The following is an 18,620-nucleotide window of genomic DNA, read 5'->3' as shown; positions in this document are numbered from 1 at the left end:
TATATATTAACAAATATATAATTTTATGTCAAATGGTCTCTTAGTTATAGTAGAGTCTTTCTACTTTAGTATTCTACTATACTTTTTTTTCTGAAAATACAATATACTATTTTCAGCATTATTTCAGCAGCACAGCCTATTTCTATGCTTAGCACATCCCACCTTCACTTTAGTCTTGTGCATATTTTCCCCTTCACCCTTTTAGACTGACTGTGATATATAGGTCCAGTCAAATCTATGACTGTCTGAGCAACTTGGATGCCATATCCATTATTATTTTGCCTAGGGTCTTATGATCACTTTGACCAAGTTTCTAAAGCAGTCAACATTCATATAGTCTTCAAGTATTTAGCACTACTGCTGTCAGGGACACTTTGTAATGCTACATTGCTTTCCTGACTGATTTGCTCTTAGTCATTATTTCTTTCAGTTTGAATCTCTCATCCTGTTTCCTGAACTAATATTTAAATTGTGTCTTCACTTTATGAATTTTATTTAATTTTAGCTTAATTATATGCCCTTTCAACTGATTTTTTTGTTATTAATACTATTTTTTTCTTTTTTTGGATTACATAGAGTTTGTATATGACCTTGACACTCCCATTAGTGCAAATTATAGCAATTTCCTACTTACTGACTTTAATATAATCACCTAAACTTAACCTCTGTGAGAAAATTCACATCATCCAGTTTACATTATCATAACCTGTACGTTCCAAATGTACAAGTAACAGAATACTTTCCCATTTTGTATCAATGGAGTTTGTTTCACTTATTTCACCTAATGAATATGCCAGCTTTCTGTTAATTTTTTCCACTAATATCAAAAGAAAATATATTCTTTGAAAACATAAATTTATATAGGTAAGTCAGTCATTTGTCCTAAAACCTGCCTTGAAATGATAGGAGTATTGTGATGGTCATCTAATTGTGTATTAGTCATTATTTTAGGAAGTGTAATTGTTATTTCTCATTGTTTCTTTTCAAAACAAAACTCCCACATATTGAAGTGCTGTAGTAAGTATTAAAAATAATGAACTAAGATACAGCATATGCAAAGTAACTGATACTGTAAGGGTATTCAAAAAATATTACCCTTATTTTGCATTTTCCTCACTGAGTTGTTCTGGTTGGAAAATATATGCAACTAGAACAACTCAATGTACTGTTGGTTAGAATAAATTTAACTGATCATCATGGTCATATATAAGTAAAAGCCATCCATCATACCTAATACAAATTATTCTCATTAGTAATCAGTTTAATTTAAAATTTTCTATATTTGTGATACACATGGGTAATGGCTTTTTTCCCCATTGTTGCCTTCCATGATGTTTACTGAATCATTCTAAATTAACCTTTGAAAAACTCTCATCAGATTTAATGGCTTCTGGGGTTCAAATATAAGAACCGTTTTTATATTTCAATTAAATTTCTTACATTTTTAATTTAAAATTTTAATGCTTCACTTATTGAAAAAAATGTTATGTTCTAGTTAAATGTAAAACATTGATTCTGGATGCTTTTCAAAGCTTCTCCTCAACCCAGATTGGAACTCAATTTGGTACAGGCACCGACAGTAAAATAATTGGAAATGGTCTGTTTTTTAAATTAATTTTTTTGTCTCTCATTTCTGGTTATTTCCAGGTTGAGGCAGTATTGTGTTGAGTTGATTAAAGGAAGGACTTATATTGTAATCATATTTGAATTTCTCTTCTGACTGCCAGAGTCCTGTTTATGGAAGCTGTCCAAACATAACTGTAGGCACATAGATAATTTGGAATGTCCTTATGGCAAACCATGCTTTTCACATATGCAGGGCATGGCTTTCCTTCCAGGGTGAACTTTTCTGACATGTCCATTAACTTTCAGCCCTAGTGGTATACCCCATGTCCTCTGATTAATGGTGCCTCCAAAATCTCTTAAGTGGATTTTTTAAAAGATATGTTATCAAAGAACCAACAGTCTCCTCTTGGCTCAGAAAAGACTCCTAAGATATTTTAGACTATATAAAAAGACAAAAGTGCAACCTGTCTTTGTTTTGTCACTATTTTTTGTGACATTGCAAACTGTTCAAGAGACAGTAAGATAACAGCCTTCTTCTCTTGCTGAGAAAGAAATAGCCTTCCTTTCTAACAGAAATGGTCAGTTAGTCTGAGTAGTTCTCAAGGAAAACCACCTCACTTTGAAATTAACCATATATTTAATACACAATTGAACTATTTATGAAATACATACATATATATACACACACAAATACATGCTCTTCAAATTTCTAGTCTTGATGTTCACAAGTTGCCTGAGGACTGTCCCACCACTCCCATCAAAGCTAATGCATGTACCCTCTAATGAAGAGTATAAGTGCAAGTTTTCCTTGTTTACATCTACCCAACTTTGTCCCTGCTCTGAGTCAGAGAATAAGATCCAGGCTTCTGGGGGTTCTGCAACCTAATCCAACACCTGAAACACCTGACCACTTCTACCAGGGAACACAAGTCAGGCATAAATCCCATCACAACCATTAAGCTGAATTTTACCTGCAAGCACCAAGTAGTTGCCTAGAGGCAAGCCTACATACCCATTGCAACAACTGCTAGCACAAGAGCATAATCCATGGTAACTAGAAGAGCTTCTCATGACTACTGCCATCACCCATGCCCACCCAGATGCCACAGGAGGTTGAGGGCCTGCTCCCCTGACTAGTACACTCCTAGCAATGACTACAATTGGCATCCAAGAAAGTTACCCAGAAGGCCAATAATCTGCCTGCTTAAAACTGTCAACGCAGGTGCCAGAATATGCTGCCCAAAGGCACAAGGATAGACAGACTTATCCCACCACTCCTACCACTGGAACCTGAGGAAGGACCCATCACGCATTCAGTCCCCAGCACAACCTTACCACAGCCCCTACCAATAACCACACTCTAACACACCAAAGAATGCACAGAAACCACTAAGGCTATTTACAGCAAATGAAATTACAGAGAATTATACAGCGTCACACACCCAAAAGCCAAGTCAGACAGCTCTACCCAACCAATATTATAGTAATATCGTCAAGAAAAAGTTCCCCTCAACAAAAGTAAATTCAAAAATAAAAAGAATATGCTGCTCTAGTTGTGCAGAAATCCACATAAAGATAAAGGAAACATAAAGCAAGGTACTATGAATGGCAAGTTTATCAAAGAGACAGATATAGTCTTAAAAAATCAGACAACAATTCTGGTAATAAAAATTTTTTAGAGGAATTATAAAGTATACTTGAAAGATTAGACAATAAACTATACCAAGCAGAAGAAAACAACAGCAGAATTTGAAGACAAGTGTTTTGAAATAATACAGTCATATTTTTAATACACATTTTTAAATAAAGCTTTCAAGAAATTTGAAACTACATAAAGTAATAAAACTTAAGAATCATTAGTATTCCAAAGGGGAGAAATTATGAAAAAAGTTTAGAAAACCTATTAACGAAATCATTGAAAAAACTTCCCAAATCTATCAAGAGCTTTAGATACTCCAACAGAGATGCCTAGCAATTTCTAGAAACAATACATTGCAAAAAAAGGACATCACCAAAAGTCATTGTTGCAGGACTTTTCCTTAGTTCAGCTAAAGACAGGGTCCTTGTTTCTCCCACAGCCACAAAAATTTATGCTTGCAGGTGTTTGAAGGGTGAGGAAAGCAGGGTTTTATTGGGTGAAAAGGAAGAAAAGGGGGAAACAGGGACTCTTGCTAGGCCAAAGTCCCTGCTACAGTGCTTCCCACCTAGCCGTTTGAATCCCAGGTTTCACACAGGAGGAGAAGGGACTCGTCCTTGCTGCAGATAGCATGAATTTCTGTGGCTCCACCCTAGCATGCATTTCCAGTGTGCAGGTCAGCTGGAGTATTTCTGGGGACCCCTCTCCCACCTGGCTGTCTCATTCCCCCGCTAAAGAAGTACATCTTACTGCAATTAAATCAAGTGTAAGAACAAAGATGGATCTTACCTGTTTCCTGTTGATAGGTGGCGCTGTCCTGGGGAAACGGCAGTCAGATCTCCCTCGGAGGCCTATCTAAGGGTTCCCAGCAGAAGGGACCATCATCAGAACCAGTTTCATGACTGTTTGGGTTCTCTTCCCCTGAGCCCAATACTAAGCCAACCAGTTTAAGGTTTAGGAAATTAACTCTTTCCAGATTGGAGGATGCACCCAATAGGAGTGTCACATAGTACAGAGACACAATTACCTATCAGTGAAGAGAGGAAAGAGGAGAAAAAATTAAAAAAAAAAAAAAAAAAAAAGGAAGGCATTTTTTCAAAGGAGTCCCACGGGTTCAGGATGCATTCTAAAGGTATACAAACTGAAGATAAATGGCTACCCATTTAGAAAGAGGGGAGTGGGCATCCCTGGTTTCCTTTTCTTTCAAGCAGATACCCAGGGAGCATGAGGGAGAGAAGGAAGAACATTCTTTTTTCCTTCTTCCACCCTTGCATTCCCGAATTCAAGCGACCTAGGCAGGTGCTGCCATGGTTGTTAAAGCAGCTTGCACCCATGAAGCAAGGAGGGCCTAGAGAATAGGAATTATCCACTCTAACCTATGTCTCTTACCTACCTACTGTCAGTAGCCTTAGAGTTCCCTAGATCTCATTTTTACCGTGGATACTAATGTGGTCTTTATCCATGAAACAGGAAGATTGGGGTTGGCTTATTGGCAGGAATCAGCCATGGTCAACTGTGCTGTGCCTTTAAACCTCTGTTGTCATTTGCCTCTGAATACCTCACATCCAGTTTTCCTTCCTAGGGCTTTGACCCGAAGCTTGGAATTGAGTTTGGGAAAAAATGTGCCTCAGGGGGTTGCATGGTCTTATCATAAGCTGAATGATAAGGTGAAACTGTGGAACTGAGTCCTTCTCCAACAAGGGAGAGGAAAAGATGTCTTGTGACCCACCCAGATAACTGGTGTCTATAGTTATGCCTGCTAAGATTTGGATGCATGAGGCTTAGCTCTGATTAGCTCCCTTGGTCTTACTTTCCCAAAAAGAAAAACTCCAAGTAATAGGCATCGCGTTTATTCTCATCAACTGTCAGGATTTGCAGGATAATTGTTCAGAACTAGAATATTGATCCAGATTTTTATATTACCCATTTCTTTTGTACTTTCTGAGTTCCAGCTGGAGATTGCTGGTAGGTTCACAGGAACAAGCAAGGTTAGTCTGAAATGTAGGTTAAAACTTAAAAACAACTAGTGAGTTTAGAATTTAATGAAAAATATATGATAAATTTTGACACATGATTTCTCTCTCTCCAGTCGTGTTTATTAAAACACAAATCATCATAGGACTGAGTGGCTTGCAAAATAGACTTTCGTTTTATACTTGGTCTGATTATTTGCAGAAAGTGCAGCAATAATAATTATCTCTACATAGGCTTTTGGGATTGGCTTTGATGGAAGTTCATTCCATAAGTAATCTCAGAAAAGGCCTTTTAAAGCCAAGCCCAACTGTGGGTTTGCATCCTTAGTTACCTGTGAGTTGGGTGATCCTTTCCTCTTAAGGCCCCATAATAAACTTGGAGCTCCTGGGCCTGTTAGAAAGTGACATTCTTTACTGACCACAGGTCAGACTCCCTGTACAGAGACTTCGTAAACAAGGGTTAGATGCCAATCTCCCCACGGGGCTTTTATTTAGTCTGCAAGTTGACATTGACTCCTTAAAAGGAAGCATATTTTTCCAGTAGAAGCCTTGGTAAAATAACCACTTTCTCCAATTCTGTTCCATAGCAAAAGAAAAAATGGATTCTTATTGCACTGATGTAAACAACTATATTTCCATAATAATACTCACAGGTAGTTTTCAAATTCTAGAGGAACAGGCAGAGAGAAACAAACATGCTCCAAATCTTGATCACAGGAGTATATGTTACTTATTTATTAAAGGCCATAAATAGTTCAAAACAAGTTTCCTTGAGTGTGAAAAACAAAACATGGATCAGCAATATTCCAAGCAAAAGTCAGAAAGTTTACTTTAGCTTCCTGAGTTCAGTTCACTTAGTTAACTCTTGTTTTGCTTGATATTCCTTAACATTTCAGCTCTTCATTAGTCCTGTATATTTTCCTTTATTCTAATGTTTCAATTTCCAATGTTATTGGAAGTCTGTATTTGAAAGCACCTTTTAAAGTTCTATAGTTTATTATAAACCATCTTTTGAAAATAATTAAAACAAGACAACAATTTTCTGTGTATAGCAAAATGTCCAGGGTAGTTGCAGTTATGAACACAATTGATAAAGAAGTTTAGTTACCTCTGTGGTTTAAAATAACGTAAAAACCTTAATTATGATTGACAGCATATACTCAGATATTAGAATTTTAGAAATCCCATACAATTTTGGAACATACATCAGCATTATTTACCAAGATATAACCTAAAAAAGATTGAGCATCATTTTGGCCATCCCGTGTACCTAAATGTGTCAGCTAATCCTGTTTAGTTCTCTTTTATGGACACTTCAGGGGCCATGTGACATATTCGAAAAGCCAGCTACAAGGAAAGACAATTTTGAAACTGAAGTTAGCTTTTGGGAAGGCTGCTAAATGTTTGAGGTTTGAAACACTTGATATTATAAAATAGGATTTCAGATTACCATAAATTATTTTGCCAAAATGATGACTCAGATATTTGAAAGAAGCATAAACCTTTTATAACCCTTTACAAATTTTGCCAAAGAGCACATTAGTGCCTTAGGAAAACCTTGTTATGCTTTTATTTGAATGCTTAATTTACAGAAAATACATATAATACCTTTTTAAAAAAAATTTAGTCAATATGTTCCCACGGAGAACCTCTTCTGCAAGATTAACTTCCACAGTTCTTCCATCTCTTCTTTGAACCTTCAGCTTTTTCCTAATTTAACTCAAAACAATTCTTTAATCCTGGGCAAAAGTTTACATTTCCATGCCTTCTTATAACCTTTTATTAAAAAACACATTTCAGTCAGGCGTGTTGGCTCATGCCTATAATCCCAGCACTTTGAGAGGCCAAGGTGGGTGGATCACTGATGTCAGGAGATCAAGACCATCCTGGCTAACATGGTGAAACCCCGTCTCTACTAAAAATACAAAAAATTAGCCAGGCGTGGTGGCAGGCACCTGTAGTCCCAGCTACTTGGGAGGCTGAGACAGGAGAATGGCGTGAACCCGGGAGGCGGAGCTTGCAGTGAGTGGATATTGCACCACTGCACTCTAGCCTGGGTGACAGAGCGAGACTCCATCAAAAAAAAAAAAAATTCACTGTTCAAATCTATTTTTAGTAGTTTTAGTTATCTCCTAGCGATTTTTAACTTTAAGGTAAAACCTGTTCAGTTTCTTTAATTGTGTCCTAAGTGCAGTCAACATTTGCCTTCTTAATTAGGGTTGTAGTTAGTTTCATATGTCCCCAGGCCCTACCAGTTGTGAAGCCGGCAAGTCAAATAGTTCTCAAAACCCAAAAAGCAGTTTGTTACCTTAAAACACTTAGCAAATCTTGCATCTGATCTGAATTTTACCAAGAGTCTTTAGGGAAGTTTTTATTTCTTAAAGGTTAAAGTCACCCAAAAAGAAGGGCACCACAGATTTTATGTTCCCTTAAAAAATATTAGATCCAAGCATTTATCTTTCTTTAGGCCAAATTAATTAGAGCACTTTTTACAGACATTAGACACATCACACACACAGACAGGGAGGGGAAAACCCAGTCCCCAGGTGGGTTTGTTAAGAGACAGGGCTAGGATAACAAGCAGGTATCAAGTCTTAAATAAACTTTCCCTAAGGCAGGATTGGTAAACAAAGTCTCCCACCAAAGTTACAAGCTATCCCCTCAGGATGTAAAACAAAATGGAGGCTTCATTTCACAACCAAAATTTCACAGGAAATATAAACAGTAAAAGTTGTGAGGCCTGGCCTAGTAAAAATGTCTTTTTTTTTTTTATTATACTTTAAGTTCTAGGGTACATGTGCACATTGTGCAGGTTAGTTACATATGTATACATGTGCCATGCTGGTGCGCTGCACCCACTAACACAATAGCAAAGACTTGGAACCAACCCAAATGTCCAACAATGATAGACTGGATTAAGAAAATGTGGCACATATACACCATGGAATACTATGCAGCCTTAAAAAATGTCTTCTAAGAGGAAAAAAAATTATTTAAAGGTTAACTGCTGTGGGGTAGTGAAGGGGAAGAAAAGAAAAGTGTAAAAATGCCTAGGAAAGAACCTTTTGTTCTTATGCAGGTGGTTCCTCCAACAGGGAAAAAAGTTTAATTACTGTCCAGTGGAGCCAAACCCCTTGGCAGAGGAAGAGAGGGTTCTGGTAGTGTGGTTGGAAACCAGCCAGCTGCCCCAGGCACCTTGGATCATGTAACTCCAACCCAGTAGAGAGGGGAGGGTAGAGGGGAGCTTCTGTTTGTCAGTTTTTTCCAAAAAAGAAAAGCCTGTGAAAAGGCCCCCAACCACCTGGAGTGATACGGGTGTGAGGGTGCAGTTTCCCGTAAGCTCAGATATCTGAGGATGAAAAGGCTTAGAAGCCACAGTGAGAGGTTTTGAGTCCCCATTTTATTCACCACTTATCAAGCCCCACATTGGGTGCCAAAAAATGTTGCAGGAATTTTCCTTAGTTTAGCTAAAGATGGGGTCCCTGGTAGAGTGCTTCCCATCTGGCTGTTCAAATCCCAGGTTCCACACAGAAAGAAAAGGGGCCAGGCTCCTCCTTACTGCAAACAGTGTGAATTTTTGTGGCTCCACCTCAGTGCACATCTCCAGTGCATGGGTCATTTGGAGTATTTCTGGGGACCCCCTCCCGCAAGGATGTCTCAATATTATAATCAGATTTTCTAAAGACAAACGGAAGGAAATAGTTCTGAAATCAGCAAGAGAAACATGTCCAGTCACCTCTAAAGGAAAGCCTGTAAGACTGATAACAACTGCTCAGCAGAGCCCTTACAGGCCACAAGAGAATAGGATGGCATATTCAAAGTGCTGAAAGAAAAAAACAACCAGCCAAGAATACTATGTGAAGCAAGATTAAACTTTATAAGTAATAAAGAAATGAAGCCATTCTCAGACAAGCAAATGCACAAGTAATTAATCATCACAAGATCGACTATACAAAAAATGCTCTAAGGTATTCTAAATGTAGAAATAAAAGACAATCAATATTCACCATTGTGAAAGCACATGAAAGTATAAAACTCGTAGATAAAAGAATCACACAAAGGAGAAATAGAAAGGAATCAATTGCCTTCACTATAGTATTCTACTTAACTTCAAAGACAGAGAAAAAGAAACATATAATTTATAAAACAAGTATAAAACACTTAACAATATGCAGAAACAAAATGTAAAAATCATTATTAACTTTGAACATAAATTGATTAAGTGGTCCCTTAAAATAGATTGGTGGAATGGATTTTTAAAAATCATCAAACTATATGCTGCTTACAAGAAACTCACCTTATCCACAAAGGCACGTAGACTGAAGTAAAGGGGTGGGGAAAGATGTTTCACACAAATGGAAACCAAAAGAGACCAGCAGTAGCTATACTCAGATAAACTACACTTTTAAGTAAAAAAATGTTAAAAAACTAAATAAATAAAAATAAATAAATAAGGTTATTATATAATGATAAAGGGACCAATTCAGCAGAGAGATATAACAATTCTAAGTATAAATGAATCCAACACAAGATAACTCAGATATATAAAATAAACACTATTAGATGTAAAGAAGGACATAGATGACAACAAAATAAAAGTAGGGGACTACAACACTCCAGTCACAACATTAGAAAACATTGAAAAAGAAAATTAACAAAATTAAACAAATTAAACTTTAGACAAAATGAGCCTAACAGATATTTACATAACACTATGCTCAACAACTGTAGAATGTATATTCGACACATCAGCGTATGAAGCTGAGAGACCACGTTAGATAACAAAATAAGTGTCAACAAATTTAAAAGAATACAATCATATCAATTATCTTCTCAGATCACAGTGGAAAAATCGAGGAATCAATATCAAAAGGAACTTTAGAAAATATACAGACATGGAAATTAAACATCATGCTTCTGAACAATCATTGGCTCAATGAAGAAATAAAGCCATAAATTTAATACAATGCAACAAATAAAAATGAAAACACAGCATACCAAAACATGTGGAATACAGCAAAAGCAGTGCTAAAAGAAAAGTTTATAGCATTAAAAACCTACATCAAAGAATCAGAGATTACAAATTAACAGCCTAATGTCACATCTCAAAGAACTAGAAAAGCAAGCGTTGTCAAACACAAAATTAACAGAAGAAAAAAAATAGTTCAGAGCTTAATTAGCTAAATAAAATAGAGACAAAAAAAACAGTTAAAGGGATCAATAAAAAAAAAGTTGTTTCTTCAAAAAGATAAACAAAAATGACAAGCTCTTAGGTAGACTAACCTAAAAAATAAGAGAGTTGCTCCAAATAGATGAAATTAGAAATGAAAAAGATGATATTACATTTGATGCTACAGATATACAAAAGGTTATCAGAGTATAAGAACAACTATAGGCACACAAACTGGAGAATCTAGAGGAAACAGACAAATTTCTGGAAACACTCAGCCTCCCAAGATTAAAGCAAGGAGATACAGAAAACCTGAAAAGTCTAATATTTAGTACAGATTGAATCAGTAATAAAAAAGTATTTGAATAAATAAAAGCTCAGGATAAGATGGATTCACAGCCAAATTCTAACAAATAAATGAAGAACTGCACCAATTCTTTTGAAACTATTCAAAAAAATTGAGAAGTAAGGAGTAATTGGTAACTCATTCTACAAGGCCAATGTCAGCTTGATATCAAAATCAGAAAAAAGAAAAAATAATGAAAACAGAATATCAACATCCTTCAAGGAGAAAGAGACAAAAACCCTCCAATATGGTAGCAAACTGAATCCAGCAGCACATGAAAAAGATAGTACGCCATAATCCAATGGACTTAAGCCAGGTATGCAAGAATGGTTCAACATATGTAAATCAATGCATGTGATACATCACATAAACACAATAAAAAATCATCAAAATAGATATATAAAAAGCACTTAATAAAATACAGCATTCTACACAGAGAAGAAAAATGACTCAATATAATAAAGATTGCATATGGCAAGGTGACACTCAACCTCATACTGACTGGGGAAAATTTGAAAACATTTCCTTTAATAACTCAAACCAAACAAGGATATCAACTTCTACCATTTATATTTAACATGGTAGTATAATTCCTAGTCAGAGCAATCAGGCAAGAGAAAAAAATACAAAAAACACAACCAAATTGAAAAGAGAGGAAGTCGAATATACCTGTTTGCTGAAAATGTGATGTTGTACCTAGAAAAACAAAACTGAAAAATGAAACATGCCTATATTTTATAAATGAATTCAGTAACCAATAACATCTCAGGATACAAAATTAACGTACAAAAAATCAATATCATTTCTATTCACCAGGATACAAAATTGGCATACAAAAAATCAATAGCATTTCTATACACCAATAATGATCTAGCTGATAAAATCAAGAAGGCAATCCCATTTACAATTGCCTAAAAATAACCCTAGGAATATACGTAAGCAAGAAGATAAAAGCTTTCTATAATAAAAACTATAAAAACAGATATATTGTAGATAACAAAAACAAATGGAACAATATTTCATGCTCATGAATTGGAAGAATTACCATTAAAATAATCACACTGCCTAGAGAAATCTACTAATTTAATATAATCTCCATCAAAACACCATTTTTTAAAGAAAATTAAAAGGTACCATTTTAAAATTTATATAAAGCCTAAAAAGAGTCTTTATAGTCAATGTATCCCAAACAAAATGAATAAACGTGGGGGCATCAGATTACCTGACTTCAAATTTTACTACAAAGCTATATAAGCAAAACAGCATGGAACCACTATAAAAATAGACATACAGAAAACGGTACAGAATATGAACCCCAGAAATAAAGCCAAATATTTAAACTCAATTGATCTTTGATAAATTCACCAAGAACATACACTGAGAATAGGACATCCATATCAAAAACTGATGCTGGGAAAATTGAATTGTCATATGGAGAAAAATGAAACTAAGTAACTATGTCTCAGCACATACAAAAGTCAACTCAACTCCTACTTGTACCTCTGGTAGAATTCGGCAGTGAATCCGTCTGGTCCTGGAGTTTTTTGGTTGGTAAGCTATTAATTATTGCCTCAATTTCAGAGCCTGTTATTGGTCTATTCAGAGATTCAACTTCTTCCTGGTTTAGTCTTGGGAGCGTGTATGTGTTGAGGAATTTATCCATTTCTTCTAGGTTTTCTAGTTTATTTGCATAGAGGTGTTTATAGTATTCTCTGATGGTAGTTTGTATTTCTGTGGGATTGGTGGTGATATCTCCTTTATCATTTTTTATTGCATCTATTTGATTCTTCTCTCTTTTCTTCATTAATCTTGCTAGCAGTCTATCAATTTTGTTGATCTTTTCAAAAAACCAGCTCCTGGATTCACTAATTTTTTTTAAGGGTTTTTTGTGTCTCTATTTCCTTCAGTTCTGCTCTGATCTTAGTTACTTCTTGCCTTCTGCTAGCTTTTGAATGTGTTTGCTCTTGCTTCTCTAGTTCTTTTAATTGTGATGTTAGGGTGTCAATTTTAGATCTTTCCTGCTTTCTCTTGTGGCCATTTAGTGCTATAAATTTCCCTCTACACACTGCTTTAAATGTGTCCCAGAGATTCTGGTATGTTGTGGCTTTGTTCTCATTGGTTTCAAAGAACATCTTTATTCTGCCTTCATTTCATTATGTACCCAGTAGTCATTCAGGAACAGGTTGTTCAGTTTCCACGTAGTTGAGAGGTTTTGAGTGAGTTTCTTAATCCTGAGTTCTAGTTTGATTTCACTGTGGTCTGAGAGACAGTTTGTTATAATTTCTGTTCTTTTACATTTGCTGAGGAGTGCTTTACTTCCAACTATGTGGTCAATTTTGGAAGAAGTGCAGTGCGGTGCTGAGAAGAATGTATATTCTGTTGAATTGGGGTGGAGAGTTCTGTAGATGTCTATTAAGTCCACTTGGTGAGCTGAGTTCAGTTCCTGGATATCCTTGTTAACTTTCTGTCTTAAGTTGACAGTGGGGTGTTAAAGTACCATTCCTTCTGAAACTATTCCAATCAATAGAAAAAGAAGGAATCCTCCCTAACTCATTTTATGAGGGCAGCATCATCCTGATACCAAAGCCAGGCAGAGACACAACAAAAAAAGAGAATTTTAGACCAATATCCCTGATGAACATCAATGCAAAAATCCTGAATAATATACTTGCAAACCAAATCCAGAAGCACATCACAAAGCTTATCCGCCATGATCAAGTGGGCTTCATCCCTGGGATGCAAGGCTGGTTCAATATATGCCAATCAATAAACATAATCCAGCATATAAACAGAACCAATGACAAAAACCATATGATTATCTCAATAGATGCAGAAAAGGCCTTTGAAAAAATTCAACAACACTTCATGCTAAAAACTCTCAATAAATTAGGTATTGATGGGATGTATCTCAAAATAATAAGAGCTCCCTGTGACAAACCCACAGCCAATATCATACTGAATGGGCAAAAACTGGAAGCATTCCCTTTGAAAACTGGTGCAAGACAGGGATGCCGTCTCTCACCACTCCTATTCAACATAGTGTTAGAAGTTCTGGCCGGGACAGTCAGGCAGGAGAAGGAAATAAAGGGTATTCAATTAGGAAAAGAGGAAGGCAAATTGTCCCTGTTTGCAGATGACATGATTGTATATCTAGAAAACCCCATCATCTCAACTCAAAATGTCCTTAAGCTGATAGGCAACTTCAGCAAAGTCTCAGGATACAAAATCAATGTGCAAAAATCACAAACTCCCATTCACAATTGATTCAAAGAGAATAAAATACCTAGGAATCCAACTTACAAGGGATGTGAAGGACCTCTTCAAGGAGAACTACAAACCACTGCTCAATGAAATAAAAGAGGATACAAACAAATGGAAGAACACTCCATGCTCATGGGTAGGAAGCATCAATATCCTGAAAATGGCCATACTGCCCAAGGTAAATTATAGATTCAATGCCATCCCCATCAATGTACCAATGACTTTCTTCACAGAATTGGAAAAAACTACTTTAAAGTTCATATAGAACCAAAAAAGGGTCCGCATTGCCAAGTCAATCCTAAGCCAAAAGAACAAAGCTGGAGGCATCACACTACCTGACTTCAAACTATACTACAAGGCTACAGTAACCAAAACAGCATGGTACTTGTACCAAAACAGAGATATAGACCAATGGAACAGAACAGAGCCCTCAGAAATAATGCCACGTATCTACAACCATCTGATCTTTGACAAACCTGAGAAAAACAAGCGATGGGGAAAGGATTCCCTATTTAATAAATGGTGCTGGGAAAACTGGCTAGCCATATGTAGAAAGCTGAAACTGGATCCCTTCCTTACATCTTATACAAATATTAATTCAAGATGGATTAAAGACTTAAACGTTAGAACTAAAACCTTAAAAACCCTAGAAGAAAACCTAGGCAATACCATTCAGGACATAGGCATGGGCAAGGACTTCATGTCTAAAACACCAAAAGCAATGGCAGCAAAAGCCATAATTGACAAATGGGATCTAATTAAACTAAAGAGCTTCTGCACAGCAAAAGAAACTACCATCAGAATGAACAGGCAACCTACAAAATGGGAGAAAATTATTGCAATCTACTCATCTGACAAAGGGCTAACATCCAGAATCTACAATGAACTCAAACAAATTTACAAGAAAAAAACAAACAACCCCATCAAAAAGTGGACGAAGAACATGAACAGACACTTCTCAAAAGAAGACATTTATGCAACCAAAAGACACATGGAAAAATGCTCATCATCACTTGCCATCAGAGAAATGCAAATCAAAACCACAATGAGATACCATCTCACACCAGTTAGAATGGCGATCATTAAAAAGTCAGGAAACAACAGGTGCTGGAGAGGATGTGGAGAAATAGGAACACTTTTACACTGTTGGTGGGACTGTAAACTAGTTCAACCATTGTGCAAGTCAGTGTGGCGATTCCTCAGGGATCTAGAACTAGAAATATCATTTGACCCAGCAATCCCTTTACTGGGTATATACCCAAAGGATTATAAATCATGCTGCTATAAAGACACATGCACATGTATGTTTATTGTGGCACTATTCACAATAGCAAAGACTTGGAACCAACCCAAATGCCCAACAATGATAGACTGGATTAAGAAAATGTGGCACATATTCACCATGGAATACTATGCAGCCATAAAAAATGATGAGTTCATGTCCTTTGTAGGGACATGGATGAGTCTGGAAACCATCATTCTCAGCAAACTATCGCAAGGACAAAAAACAAAACACTGCATGTTCTCACTCATAGGTGGGAGTTGAACAATGAGAACACATGGACACAGGAAGGGTAATTTCACACACCGGGGCCTGTTGTGGGGTGGGGGGAGTGGGGAGGGATTGCATTTGGAGATATACCTAATGTTAAATGACAAGTTAATGGGTGCAGTACACCAACATGGCACACGTATACATATGTAACTGACCTGCACATTGTGCACATGTACCCTAAAACTTAAAGTATAATAAAAATACAAAATAAAACCATAAAAAAACAGAAGTCAACTCAAGATGGAATAAAAATGTAAATGTATGACCTGATCTTCAAAAAGACTAGAAGAAAACCTTGGGAAATCTCTTGTGAACTTTTATCTAGGTGAATAATAGATGACTAACTTCTCAAGCACAAGCAATAAAAAACAAAATAGAAAAATATAACTAAATTAAACTCAAATGTTGCACAGCAAGAAAAATAATATGTAGACTGAACAGACAACCTGAAGAATTGGAGAAAATATTTGCAAATTATGCATATGGCAAGAGTCAAATATCCAAAGTACACGAGATACTCAAATGACTCAACAGGAACAGCAAAATAAAATAAACAGCCCCATTAAAAAGGAGGCAAAGAATATGAATAGACACTTGTCAAAAGAAGACATACAATGGCCAACATGTGTATTAAAAAAAGAAACTCCACATAACTAATTGTCAGAGAAATGCAAATTAAAACCACAATAAGATATCATCTTACCCCAGTCAGAATGGCTATCACTAAAAATGTCAAATATAACTGATGCTAGCAAGGCTATAGAGGTAAGGGAACTCTTATACACTGTTGGTAGGAAGGTAAATTATTACAACCATTGTGAAAAATAATATAGAGGTTTCTTGAAGAGCTAAATATAGAACTACAGTTTGTTCTAGCAGTCTGACTCGTGAGTATCTACCCAAAGGAAAATAAATCAATATAGGAGATAGAGCAAGATGCCTGAATAGAACATTTCAGTGATCATTTTCCCCACAAGAACACTGTATTGAACAACTATTCACAAAAGAAAGTACCATCATAAGTTGCAGAACTCAGGAGTATAACCACAGTGCCTGGTTTTTACATTATATCAAACAGAAGCATTGAAAGAGGTAGGTAAGACAGTCTTAAATTGCCTACACTGCCTCCTCCTATTCCCTGTCAATGCTATGTGGCATGGAGAAAAAATCTGTGTGTTTGGGAAAGGGAGAGCAAAGTGATTGGAGGACCTTGGGTTGGAATTCCGGGCTGCCTGTCACAACCAAACTCTTTCCATTTGAGGGGGAAAAAAAAGGGAAGATAATGAGGACTTTGTATTGCAACTGGGACACCAGCTCAGCCACACTAAAATAATGCACCACATAGAGTTCTGAAGTCCTGATTCAAGGCCCTAGTTCCCAGAAGACATCACCTACTGACTAAGGAGCCCATCAACCTTGAATAAACATTGGCAGTTTCTAGGCAGTAGTCACCACAGGCCTGAGAAGACTGTGGAAATTGAAAGAAACTCCTTCTGCTTATGTAAAGGAGGGAGAAAAGTAAAGATGACTTTGTCTTACAACTTGGGTACCAGCTCAACCACAGTAAAATAATGCAATAAGTAGATTGTGAAAACCCCTGATTCCAGGCCCTATCTCCTGAATGGCATTTCTAGATCTATCCTAGGCCACAAAGAAACCTGCTGCCCTGAAAGGAAAGGCCCAGTACTGGAAGGATTCTTCAGTCATCGCCATAGGACTTGGGTAAGATTCAGTAAACTGCTGGCTTAAGGTATGACCCAACATAATCACAGAGGTGGTGGCCACAAGAAAGCCTGCATTATTCCTACCCAACTTCAGGCAGCTTAGCACAGAAGAGAGACTAAATTTGTTTGAGGAAAGCTAAGAGAAAAGAACAACAACAACAAAAATCTGTCAGGTAATCCAGGGAATTCTGGATCTTACCCAACACCACCAAGGCAGTACTTTAATAAGTCTCCGAGAGTGACAGCATTACTGGGTTTGTGGCTTGGCCCTAATGCAGATATAGTTGCAGTGGCAAAAAAAAAAAAAAAAAAAAAAAGGTAGATCATAATACTCAAATCTCTGAATACCTGATAAGCCTTCTATAAAAGGACAGAAACAAAAATGCCCAGGCTTCAAATATTAGAATACATAACAGATTCTTCAGTGTCCAGGTCTTATAAGCATCAAGACCATCCAGGAAAACATAACAGAACTTAGCATGTAGAAGAAAGAATTAGTTAGATTGCAGACAGGCTATGTGAAAATACAGAGTCAGAGGAGACAAAAGAAAAAAATTAAAAAATGAAGCACAGCTACAAGATATAGAAAATAGCCTAAACTCGACAAATCTAAGATTAACTAATCTCAAAGAGGAGGTAGAGAAAGAGTTTGGCATTGGCATAGGCATAGAAACTATATGCAAAGAGGTAATAACAGATAACTTCAAAACCTAGAGAAAGATATGAATGTTCAAAAACAAGAAGGTTGTAAAGCACTAACTAGATTAAATTTACTTAAGAATACCTCAAGAAATAGTGTCAACAGGATTGCTACAATTTCTTCTTTGAAAGTCTGCTAGAATTCTGCCGTGACTCCATCTGTTCCTGGACTTTTTTTGTTGGTAATTTTTTATTAAAATTTCAATCTCACTGCTTGTTATTGGTCTGTGCAGGGTATCTAATTATTCCTGATTTAACCTAGTTTATGTGCCTAAAGGCGTTCATAGTATCCTTGAAGGATCTTTTATATTTCTGTGGTGTCAGTTGTAATATCTTCTATTTTGTTTCTAATTGAGTTTATTTGGATTATTTCTCTACTTTTTTTGGATAATCTTGCTAGTGGTCTATCAATTTATTTATCTTTTCAAAGAACCAGCTTATTGTTTCATTTATCTTTTGTACTTTTTTAAAAAAAATCATTTAGTTCTGCTCTGATCTTGGTTATTTCGTTTTGTCTGCTGGGTTTGGTTTTGTTTTATTCTTGTTTCTCTAATTCCTTGAGGTGTGATTTCATTTTTGACAGAATGATCATTCACGAGCACATTATTTTATTTCCATCTATTTGCATGGTTTTCAAGGTTACTTTTGGAGTTGATTTCTAGTTTTATTCCACCGTGGTCTGAGAGAGTG

Source organism: Gorilla gorilla, chromosome 2 (assembly GCF_029281585.2).
Source record: "Gorilla gorilla gorilla isolate KB3781 chromosome 2, NHGRI_mGorGor1-v2.1_pri, whole genome shotgun sequence".
In the NCBI taxonomy this organism is placed as follows: Eukaryota; Metazoa; Chordata; class Mammalia; order Primates; family Hominidae; genus Gorilla; species Gorilla gorilla.
The sequence above is the reverse complement of the archived record's forward strand: the minus strand, read 5'-3'. Positions refer to the sequence as shown.